Here is a 12,983-nt window from a genome sequence, read left to right as displayed (position 1 = left end):
ACAGATTTCAAATCAGCCTTAATGGGAACCATCTGCTTATTCCATAGAGCCATCTTGGTTCATCATAACTTTTCTTGGCTTGTCCTGCTTTATATATATATATATATTATTCCCCAACTCCACTTAGAGACCAGCAAAATTGCAAAGCACTTACTTTGCTTTGGAACATATATTACTCTTGTGTTACTTAATCCACAACTGGAAAGTTGTCAGATAAAATTCTCTCCTTTCTATAATTCTGAATTTAATTTGCAATTCCCAATTTAAATGCTAATGAATTTGTCACCTTTTAGAATGGGGTTCTTAGAGACGTGCAAAGCTTTGCAAGTATGGGTACGTTTTCTTTGGTTTTTTCAGATTTCAAATTGTTGTTTTTGTTTCTTTGTCTCTTGCTTGACTTTCACTTTTACTTAGTTCATTGGGAAGAAATATTCATTTTTTCCAGATTTTAATTCAATTTATTCCACCCTCTACATTTGACTCAGTATAAATCTAGATTATATTGAAAAAGAATACCAGCAGAGAGAATATTTGTAGCTTGGATTGAACTGTGGAGTGCTTAGTAATCTCTAAACTAGGCAGTTTTCTTGCAGATGTTTCATTATCCAACTAGGCAACATCATCAGTGCTAAAAGTCAGTGGGGTTTGTGGAGAGGAAGAGGAGGAGAAGAGGTGGAAAAGGAAGAAAGGGGGAGGAGGAGGAGGAGGAGGAGGAGGAGGAGGAGGAGGAGGAGAAGGAGAAGGAGAACTGTGGAGTCCTTGGTGCTTTCTGAGCTTGTTGGTTTTCTTGCAGACCTTTCATTATCAATCTAGGCAATATCATCAGTGCTAGAAGGGAGTAAGGCTTGCTCTTATTTTATACAGTAGTGGCTTACCTTATCAGTGTTGGTGGGAATGTATGATTCTTTAATTAGGCTATTGATTACTGTTGGCTTGTTTGTCTAAGCTGGCACAATCAGTAAACAATATCCCAAATAAGAAACGATCAACTGAGCATGTGATCAATTGATTGCCAATTCAAGAGGGGGAAAAAAAACACTAGCTATGCTACCTACCTAAGCATCAGTTGCCATTTCTCACACAGTGAAATCTAGTTCTGTCCAATTCAAATTTCTCAACATCCAGTCGGACTAGTCCACCACCATGGAGACATCCCAAAGACCCCCATGCTGATGCTCACAACAGCACTTCTTGGAATCGATTTCAATCGATGTAAGCTAAGAGCAGGAAACAAGATCCTGTTTTGTGTTTTAAACCTCAGCTATCTATTAGGTCCCTTCCAGTTTGTACTGGGCTGGTTTCACTGACATTAAAACCTCTAGTGGGAATGTGAAGTTTATTGAGCAGCACATATTGTGGGAACTGTGCCAGTCCCTTACAAAGCCCAACTGCGAAGATCATGTTTTGTAATTTGCGTAAATGACACTTACTCGACTTCCTGGCATCCATGACTCAAGAGCCTCTTTCCCAGTCTGACAAAGGAGATATGTGACATTAACTGCTTCCACCTGTTAGACTGGTTCATGATTTTAAAGAAGGTTAACTACAGAGCACCATTTGGAAACTGTTAGCAGGGATGCTTGAACTCTCAAGGGGCAGGTTGTATAGTACACCTTGGTGCTGGCTGACTGTTTCTTGGCTTCAGCTTTATCTCTGAAGTCCATCAGCCGGGGATCAAGCAGGAGACCAGTTAACAGTTGGGCTAATCTAAACAATTTTGGGGAATTTGCAAAGTTCCATAGATTTTTTTCCCCACCCTCCACAAGTCCGAAAGTTCAATAAGAGCTCCTGAGAACATAATTCCTGAAGTTGAGGAGCTGGGGACACATCCTGATTCCTTATGACTAGATGGAACTTAACATTATGTTTGTTTGATTTAATGTGTGATGACATTAACCTAAACATTAATTCCACGGATAAACAGATCTCTGGGAAACAGTCAGAATTTTTTTTTTTAATAGACAATTTAGAAAAAAAAACCTTTACTCTCTGAGAGGCAAGCTGAAGCTTGAGGAGTACATTTTGACCAGCTGTAGTAGCAGCTGGTTCTTATGCCTAAGGTGAGACTAGAAGTCACCGTCTCCTGGTGATTGGCCCAAAGTCTTCCAGCCAGTTTTTATGCCTAAGTTAAGACTAGAACTCCCAGTCTGCTCCTTGATTCACCCAAAATCGCGTAGCCTGTGTCATGATTTCTGGACTAGTACCTAAACTACTAGACCTAAACTGCTTCTCTTTTTCTTCTCCCTATCCCCAGGCTGCTGAAATCCAGATTCAGACAGCTTTTTGATCCAACAGAAGCTGGTACCCAAACCATTTCTCTCCTTTCTACACTTCATTACTTTCTAGTGATAGTTCTAGATTATTTTGGTCCTAGCAACATGATATACCCTCGATAGGATGAACAGGCCAGGTGAATGCCACAGCATCACGCACAATTGTTGGTTTCCTTACAGTCAAGTTGCTGCAATATCTGAGCCTGAATTCCCTAGAAGTCTAACAACCACATCATTGGATCTCAATTTTCTCCAAACAAGCATCTTGGGCCAAACTGCTGTTAATATTTCAACTACCCATGTGATCCCATCAGCCAAAACAACAAATTAAAAGTTCAAATGTCACAAGAGAAAAGAATGGTGGGGGATAAGCAGGGAGGTCAGGAAAGCTTGTCAGAGAGCACAAATGCTGACTGACAATACCAAGGCAGTGGAAATTTCCTCCCCCCCCCCTTTGGTTTGAAGGACATTTGTGAGCTGGACCTATCTGACTCTAAGATAGATGCAGAGAAAAGCTTTAATTATCCTTGACAGAGATGTCTTCCTATGAAAACACCAACTCAACTGAAAAATATTTCAAGCAATGGTTACTGCTTGCTAAGTCAGAGGGAGGGAAAATGCAGGGGACATAACCCCTTAAACAAACAGAGCTGACAAATGTGTCATTAACTAACCGCTAGTGGTGGCAGCTTGTTACACCTTAATTGTGGTGCGCCTTGGGTCTTCCTATCTCCCTCCTGTCACACTGTTGTCTCACCTCTGTTGAACGCGGGACCAGTGTGCCTGGAAGATCCCCTCTCCCTGAGCTGCCTTCCTTAAGCTGATAGGGAATTGTGGGAATTGCAGCCTAACACAGGTCAAGAAAGACTGCCTTAATTGGATACAGATACATTTTCATGGAAATTATGATAAACTCAAACTGGGAACCCAGGTAGAAAGGTGTTTCACATACCTGTAGAGTGACTTACCTAGAACTTTGAATGAGGGGGTAACAGAACCTTCGGGGAGGTGGAATGTGTTATTTCTTTTGCAGGCTGCAGGAGACGACAAGGGAGAGATCAAACATGTTATCAGTCATGAGTCCTTTCATGCCCACAAGAGATCCAAGTCCTTGAATTCCTGAGACTCTTATCTACCGCCAATTTGCCTTGACTGTTAGTAGTTCAGATTCTTGAAGAGAGCTTAAGCTTGCAATAAATCTTTATACCCATGCCTGGCTCTTCTTTTTACCATTCTACTTGACACAGGCAGTTAGAAGATGTGATTTTTTGCTTTACAGTATTTACAGTATGTCTTGTGGCAAGGCCTAAAAAGCCAAAAAGGCATGCTTTGATTTTTCCAAGCAGATGTATTTATTATTCTGCACCTCTGGATAGAGTCTTGCCAAACTAAAGCAAAGTACCACCCACACAAAGCATATGTTCTAGGAACTATTAAGGAGAAGCTGTCTTCACCCTCCTCCTCTCACACAAGCTATCTCAACTGAGTTGTGTTTTGCTCCTCTGGAATCCAACCCTTTCTTTCTCGGAATCCAGATTACATTCCATCACATCTGTTTATTTATTGACTTATTTTTTATTTTACATGTAACAGTAGTTATAATAATTTACAGACTAGGTACTTTCCCATAATTTTGCAGTCCAATCATTCACTATGAATTACCCATAAAAATTTGTATAGGAAAAGTAATGTGAATATTCTCATCACTTTTTTTAAAAAAAATGCATAGGAGAAATCAATGGACAATTCTTAAGATTCAATACACATAAAACAGACCGATCTAGATTGTCGTAGATATCCAAATAAATGAGAGTTCATTTCTAGCTAGACCAGCCAATAATCTCACTTCAGAGTATTTAGGAAGCACAAAAAGATCAAGAGGTGATGTTTTCTGCTTCTTTTTATTTTCCGAAGTGGAAATTCTTCTCAGCTCTGGAAGCTTCAGAGCGTTTTTAGCTGAAGGGGAGCAGATTAACTAATCTAAAGCATATCATTTCAAACTCACTAGAAACATCAAATTAAAAATTACCAACATGCCCACCATCCCAGTGAGAAATGATAGTAAAATGGATAACACAAAATGCAATCTCCCCTTGTAACTTTCAATTAATGTAATCAAGATATTGCCTAAATAAAAATGGGCTGGCAATGATTGGAATGGATTTGTTGGTTTCTTTCAGATATTATACCCTTTATAGTTCTATTCTCCAATCTTCCTATACAAAACCCACATGACATCGATGTTCATAAGTATCAATGCATGGAAAGGAAAAAAAGGTCAGCACATATTCCTGTGCTAACCTAAACTAAAGCCTGTTTTTAAATTAGAAGGATGTTCTGGTGGTGATATTAATTGACTGAATTACAAGTAGATACCCCATTAAAGCACCCTTTAAAAGCTAAAACCAGAGACGCTGAATTTTATTAAGCAATCTCTACTTTGCTTTTTTTGATGAAGGATGCACCTTGCCAAACATCTAAACCCTGTGGAAAACTTATTCAAATATTTATCAGCACACGAGCAATCTCAAACTTGCAAATTAAATGAGAAATCTTCAGACAAGTACACACAAAACACGAAGTTGTAGCAATCTATTCATTCTCTCTCTCTCTCTCTCTCTCTCTCCAAATGATTTCACCCAAACTTGGCTGCTTTGAATATCTCTACTAGGAAATGTTTGCATTTTCCTTGCTTCTTCCTGCATACGTTGTTGATATCTATAATTGAAACTTAAAAGCTACAAGCGTGAATAATTTAATCAGAAAGCATATTGTTTTTACTGTTCTCAGTATGAATCCAAATGATCACATTATTGTGATGTTAGAATATCAGAATGTACTTAGCGTTATTTGCTCAGTCATTTTAGGCATGTTGCTTGTGATTTAAAACACCCTCAGCCCCCCCCCACACACACACACACAAACACACATACAGCATTCACAGCGTCAAAGAAGAAAAGGGGCCTGTAATTTATATGCATTGAGTTCTCTGGTTTTAGCTTAAGCAAATGAGATTTCTCGTCCCCTCCAGACAGGGTTTTTTTTTTTTTTACCATTGATTCAAGCATTTTCTGCCGGTTGTGTTACATTCACTGAGAATGACCCTTAGGCTGAATGGGATAATCCCTAGTAGGAGAGACACAATCTCCTTACCCACGAGCACCTCGGTTGCAGAATATGCCACAGATACTAATAAAGTTGGCTATGATGTGTTAGATTGGGGAGGGGGAGGGGGCAGAAAAGAGAGTTGCTTCCCCCCCTTTCTTCTAGGCTGCAAAATGCATTGTGAAATTGCAGCAAGAAGGGGAAAGAAAAGATTTGCAATGTGCTACCTCCACTGATAGCTTTGACTGCTCTTCATCCGACAAATCTACTGCTAAGACAGTGGGGCACATACAGTGTCTTCCTTGTAAGTGGGGGAGGGAGAAATTCATCAGCGTCCATCATTGTTCAGTCTGAAACAAAACTAAATCCCCTCTCCCTGATTACTCCAAACTAGGAATGCAGTTACACTTCATTTCGGTATTTGGTTTGGTTGTGTTTTTCATGCCTCTGAATTTGGGGACACTCAGCAAAAGCTGGTAGCAAAGAGATTGCAAAAAGGAACAAGGGAGGAGAACATTAGGATTCCCCATTAAAAAAAGGGGTCTGCGAAGAAAAAGTTGTTAGGAAATGGGCAGACTGAAAAGGAAAAAGAAATTTCAGACAGGCGATTATTATTATTTTTTTACACTGAGGAAGACTTTTCCTGGTCTTCATCAACACAAAGACCCACAAACTGATAGAGAAAGAGAATATAGTGACTTTCCCTATGTTCCAAAACTTGTAGGAAGTGTCATTGTTGGATCCCTAAACTCCCAGCCTCCTGGTGATTGGCCCAAGGTCACCCTGCTGGCTTTCATGGATAAGGCGGGACTTGAACTCATGGTCTCTTGCTTTCTAGCCTGGCGCTTTAATCACTAGATCAAACCGGCTGTCCATTTTTCCATTTCTACACAAGCTACAATATAAGATAATATATATACTTGTCCTTGTCTACTTGGCTAAAGTATAAATGTACAGTGAACATACGTTCCTTGCTCTAAAGACCGTCCTTTATTTCAAAAAGTTGTCCTTTAGATTCATTTATTTTTCAAGAGCTCCCCTTTATGCTTTAGTTTTAACTTTTAAAAGGGTGCCAATTAATGCACACCCGTTCACGTTTGCGTGAAAAACATGTAAATCGAGTTGTCTTTGGAAATAAACGTCCATGTACTGTTTGATGATAGACGTTTTATTAGAATGTGTGCTTTTGTTAAGTTTTTTTGGATTTTCCTTTGTAAAGCAAAGTTATAAACATAAACAATTTTTTTTTAAAAAATTACCCTTGTGAACCTCTTTTAGATTTGCCCCTTTTTTCAGGTTTCTCCTTTAATTTTTCCAAGAAAATATGGACGTCATGTGGGATGAAATTGATTAAAATGCTAAAATTAAAGCATGAAGAAAGAAAATGGATGAGAGATACAGGTTTCAACATATCTGCAGAAGATGGACTCTCGGTGTTTTGCTCAGCGAGTTTGAAAAAAGAGCACTGCTGAAAATAGCCTCACCTAGAAAGACCTTTTTCCCCACGTTCGTATGAAACAAGCAATGTGTGGGTGACTTTCTGACCATTACTTATATTTTAATGAAGCTTATATAAAGCATCTGGGCATTTTATCCTCCTGTGTTTCACATCATTGTCTCACGTCTTGCTCAGGCGCTCAATCCAGTTAAGGAAGTGGGGAAAGTAATACAGGTAGTCCTCAACTTACAACAGTTCCTTTAGTGACCATTCAAAGTTACTACGGCACTGAAAAAAGTGACTTATGACCGCTTTCCACACTTATGACCGTTGTAGCCTCCCCAGGGTCACATGACCGTTGCAGCCTCCCCCGGGTTACATGATCAACTTTTGAGACCTTCTGACAAGCAAAGCCAATGGGGAAGCCAGAGTCACTTAACAACCTTGTTGCTAACTTAACAACTGCAGTGATTCACTTAGCAACTGTGGCGAGAAAGGTCGTAAAATGGGGCAAAATTTGCTTAACAACTGTCTCGCTTAGCAAAAGAAATTTTGGGCTCAATTCTGGTTGTATCTCAAGGACTAACTGGATTAGGAAATACAGTTTCGCACCTTCGGCAAATATTTTGTCCCTCTGACCATCGTATTCCCTGAAGTGGACAAGGCTGGAATTTTGGAATGACATCCTAGCAACCCAGAATCCAGGGATGATGGCATCATGGGAAGAATATGGCTGCTGTAAGATGGATCCAGCAGACATGGCAAAACTGGAACCGTTAAGAGAGAAAGCATCTTGCAAATACATCTGCCCTAAAGGGAGATTTTTTCAGAAAGCATTTGTGGATGTGCCGACTGATATCTTGGTCCTGAGACACGTTGACTCTGTAAGTTAGAGTTCCTTTGGGGAATTTAAAAAAAAAATACCAACCTCAATATCTTTATTTCAATTGAGTATGCATCAAAAAAGAAAAAGGCACATTTTTTTAGCACCACATTTTTAGTAATGTCTAAGCCAAACACCACAATGAAAACTGCTACACCTGATATCTTGGCCCTGAGACATGTAGGCTTTGCCAGTGCCTATAAATTTTTTGAATCGGAGCACTAAAATAAGTTTGGCTCTGATTCCTTCCCCCACAAACCTCACCCTCCATTTGTGGTCAGGGCAACTGAGGCCAACATCTGTCAGCCTGGACAGATTCATTGTCATTGAAAAAGTATGCAGTTTTAACTTGGGTGAGTATGGAATTCATTTGATCCCAAAGAAGAGGCAGTTATTGCATTCTGATGACCAAAGGAAAGAAAGAGAATTTGACAATCTCCTACTACATAATACTGAACATCCGTTAGGCACAATTTATAACTAGAGTTGAAGTAAGTTTCAGAATCTGAGCAAAGTTAAAAATGATATGATTAAATGGATGTAAAAGGTGAACATAATTATAGATAGGCAAGAGTGGGAATTTCCAGGGAAGAAAAATATGAACTTGTCTTGGAATATTACTCTACAAGAATTGATATAAGTTGTTTTTATTATTTCTACCTCGCTTTAGCCTCGATTGCCAGAATGAATAATTCTTTCTCTTAAAAGTACTGGAAATGATAGAAAAACATATTGGATTGTTTTTATATGTGGTGACAATGTAGTGAAATACCACAACTATTGTGAAATCATTGAAGGTAGAATAGAACAGCTTTTAAAGTTGTAATTTCATAAGCTGCCCAGACTTGCCTCAAATTGCGGGATGTGCGGCATATAAACTTAAGAAATAAATAATTCCAGTCAGGAAAGGAAAGGAAAGGGGAAAGGAAAGGAAAGGAACACTGCCATCATGTCCCCTCTAGTCCTTCTTTTCTCTAGACTGGCCCTACCCAATTCCTGCAACCATTTTTCGTATGTTTTAGGCCTTTAGTCATCTTCTCTGCCCTTTTTACAAAGTGTCAACAACTTATTTGTAATGTGGTGACCAAAACTGGATGCTGAATTCCAGGTGTGGTCTTTTGGTGCTTTGGAAAATAGTTTGACTTCCTCGTTTTTGTAGGAACCCATCAAATATTGGAAGACTGCTATCATGTCTCCCCTTAATAAAATAAGATTAATTAATTAAGAAATTAATTAATTAATTTGGATTAATGTCTTGGATTTAAGAAAATGGAGCAAGGAGGGGAAAAAGAAGCTTCTGTGCGCTTGTGTGTGTGAGACAGAGAGAGAGAAAGAGAATTTTAAGCCTCAGGCAAGTATCTAGATTTATCATATACAGTAAGTGACCGAGTAGATTCTAAAATTCTACAAAGCTATTAATGGTTCCCAAACATTAACCAGTTCCCTCCCCCCCCCCTTCCTCTTGCCTGCCACACTCACATCCATAATTCTGCAAAATGAGGAACTGGAGGTACCCTTTTATCCCAACCGGCTGCCTTTGGAGGTAAAACGAGGAGAGCCTCAAACTTCACAATCGCCAATAATGAGCTATCATTACTCAAATTATACTGAGTGCTGATTAGGTTTAAAGTAATGAAGAAAACAACACAATCTATCATCATCAACCTAAAGGGAAGTCAATGTGCACTGGTGGTTTTGTTAGCTGTTAGCGCAGGGCTCCATCTACAGGGGTTGAAAGAGGAGCAAAGTATATGTATTTTTTTTTTCCTAGAGCTTTTACCAAAACAATCTGTCCTATGCTAAAAACTTTGTACATTTTTCTTCTTTGCTCCCTGATCCCAAAACAAGTCCATTTTTCTGAAACGGGAAGGAGGGGGAGAGAAAGGGAGAGGGAGGTAAAGGAATAATAACAAGAAAGTTTTGGAGAATAACACGGTGCATTATTCTGTTCCGTGGTCATTTTTAGGAAAGGACTAAAGGTTTTTCAAAACTCACACAGAAAAACACTATTTGTCAGTTTTCATCAGGTATCCAGATGAAATATATAGTGAGTAGGAAGTTTGTTTTGTAACTCAAGAAAAAATTTTCCCTACTTTCTCTGACTTTACAAAGCAATTTGATTACGGAAGAGGAAGAATTACAGGAGAGGGGTTATATTGGCAGACGTTTTCAACACAAGTAACCGCATAAGCTAGTTTTCTAAAATAATACCGAAGCCACACTGCCATTTTCCAAGTAACTGGGGTGAGCCTCAGAGAGGTATAAACATGTCTTAAATTCCACAGGCAGATTTTTTTGCCTTGTGCATATGAACAGAATACAACAGAAACTTTATTGATTTAATGATTTGACCATAATGAAAGATATAAAACAAACATGAATGGAATAGAATAGAATAGAATAGAATAGAATAGAATAGAATAGAATAGAATAGAATAGAATAGAATAGAATAGAATAGAATAGAATAGAATAGTTGGAAGGAAACTTGGAGGTATTCTAATCCAGCCCCCCGCTCAAGCAGGAGACTGTACCATTTCAGACATAGCTTCCAAACTCTTCTTAAAAGCCTCCAGTGAAGAAGCACCTACAGCTTCTGAAGGCAAGCCATTCCATTATGTTCCACTACTTAATTGTTCTCACTGTATGCAAGTAGATACAAAGAAAACAATAGGACATATTGTTAGTTACTCACCACCTCTACAGTGAGCTCCAGTCTGATCCTTGCACATATGTTTGCATGAACAAATCCATCACACATATGACGGATTGTGTGATACCTTCTTTATCACAATCTGCAGTGGCACTTTCTGTCCTTACTACTTAAGGTTCATGGAGCTTCTAAGCAGAAAATTGCCTGTTCCAGTGCTATTTATGAGGTATTCACAGTTGTGCAGTTGCCATTTTTTTAAGTTAAAATAATTAGTACTTATTAACCAAAGTGCATTTTAAACAATGTTTTATGTTCTTAAATTATAGAGGTATGGATAGTTCTATATAGCTGCTCTGTTTTAATTTTGCAATTACTGAATGGCAAAAACTTTCTGTCGAGTTTCAGACAAAGAGTCAAAACTTTAGTCTTCATTTCTTTTTAATTGCAAGTTTATTTTTGGGCACAGCTATTCCTAACCTCAGACTGTCAATGACTTTTTCCCTAATGCCTGCATTTGTGTCTGTAGCTTACCTGCTATATCATTTCTTTTAATGTAAGGGTCCTTTTTATGCACATTTCTGCACTACATGACAAATGCAACATCCCTACAGTCATGTGATCATGCTACATGGAACCTTCATAAATATGAACCATTTGCCAAGCCTCTGAATTTTGATCACGTGGCCATGGGGATGCTACAAAGGCCATAACTTTGAAAAAAAGGTCGTAAGTCACCTTTTTCAGTGCTGTTGTGACTTTGAACGGTCACTAAATGAATTGTTGTAAATCTGTATTTTTCAATTTGGATGAGATTATAATTGCAGTCTCTCTGGGATCCTAGGAATACAGTCCAAATACTTCTGGAAGGCACCAGGTTGGAGAACATTTTGGCTCTACCATTTTCATCCCAGTCTTGAGCCTAGTTTGAAATATATTGAAAATCTGGAATAAGTTGAAAACTTTCAGGTATATTTTAGAAAGCAATGACAGCTTTGTGTGGTTTTGGACAGCCTATCCTTAACAATTTTAATAAACTATTGCCATGGAAACCCATAGCTAGGATGGAGGAACTCAGAGGGAAAAGAAGAAATTATGTCAACATGGGAAATCAGGTAACTATACTATTGTAAGTAATCATTAATTATCAATTTTTCAGGAGTATTGCCAGAAAGTGGCCAGTGAAAAACAGAATAAAATGAAGTCTGATGAAACGGCTTTTCTTTTAGCTTGTTCTATTAAAAGGTGTACAAAAAAAATAGAGTTGAATTTCTTAATTACCCATCCAAATATTAACCAGACCTAATGGTGCTTAGTTGAGGTCATCCTGGATCAAATATATTTTGCCTCCTGGAAAAATAAAGGAAATTCACATCTCAAAGAAACGACAGAGAGAAATTCAAAACAAACTCTCAAACTTCCTGAAAATAAGGTAGAAAGCCAAGACCCCTATTTCATGGGAACAAAACTCTTGAGAACTTAAAAAGGGAAAATTTGGCACAGCAATTAAAAAAAAAATCCACAGTTTCTGGATAACTGGCCAGTTCCTGAATGCCCAGAACAGACTTGATAAGAAAGATATTTCTATGGCTGCTAATACACATAGCGATATACTTTGATATGGAAAAATGAACCTTCCTTATTGAAAAGATTAATTACAAAGTTAAATAGCACACAGCTGAACATCAAATTGGCAGCCATTTCAAGACAGGAAACTATTAATTATTTAGACAGAGAAGTTATAAATCAAGACAACATCAAGCACCGGTAAGAAAAAGACCAAATTTACATTCACCTGTTCAGCAAAGAGAGGATTTCAAAGGATGGCCTTTATTTCATGGTAGAAAAATTCATTTAATTTTGCCTTCTGATCTTCCTCTTTCTCGGTAGAATTTCACTTCTAGACCATAAATTTAATTTACCCCCTTGGTTGTGTAATTTACCCCATTGGCAGGGTTCCTCCCCTCTTTCTTGAAAAATGTGTGCATTTTCTCACATTCTTTCAGCTTCTCTGAATGGGTACAGGTGTCTTGCTAGAACAGGGGTTCTCAGCCTTGGCAACTTTAAGACTTGTGGACTTCAACTCCCAGAAGCTGGCTGAGGAATTCTGGGAACTGAAGTCCACAAGTCTTAAAGTTGCCAAGGTTGAGAACCCCTGTGCTAGAAGGAAGGATCTAGATTCCTTCTCAAGAAGTGGGACGGGTTTGAATTTGAGAGATGCTACAAATATTCAGTGGACTGCTGCATTTTATTACAGCAATGGGTATAACAGGGAATGCAGAGTAAAATGGATCACATTCCGTCCGTATTTTTCACTTTAAAAAGGCACTCTTGAGGCCTCCTGAGTATTTTCTTCCAAGGCATGATTTGTGTTTAGGGAGAAGTAGTATCAAAACACATACTTGTATAAGCCCTGTCATACCAAATTTTTTGGAGTGGTTAAGGCTTCAGGCTGAAAACTGATACTGTGACTTCTAATCCTGCCTTAGGCACGAAGCCAGCTGGGTGACTTCGGACCAATCACCAGGAGACTGTGAGTTCTAGTCTTGCTTTAGGCACGAAGCCAGCTGGGTGACCTAGGGCCAGTCCCTCTTTTTCAGCCCTAGGAAGGAGGCAATGGCAAACCACTTTTGAAA

This window comes from Crotalus tigris, unplaced genomic scaffold, assembly GCF_016545835.1.
Source record: "Crotalus tigris isolate CLP2741 ecotype Arizona unplaced genomic scaffold, ASM1654583v1 scf7180000019364.2947544272:3078424, whole genome shotgun sequence".
NCBI lineage: Eukaryota > Metazoa > Chordata > Lepidosauria > Squamata > Viperidae > Crotalus > Crotalus tigris.
Note: the sequence above shows the minus strand (reverse complement) of the source record.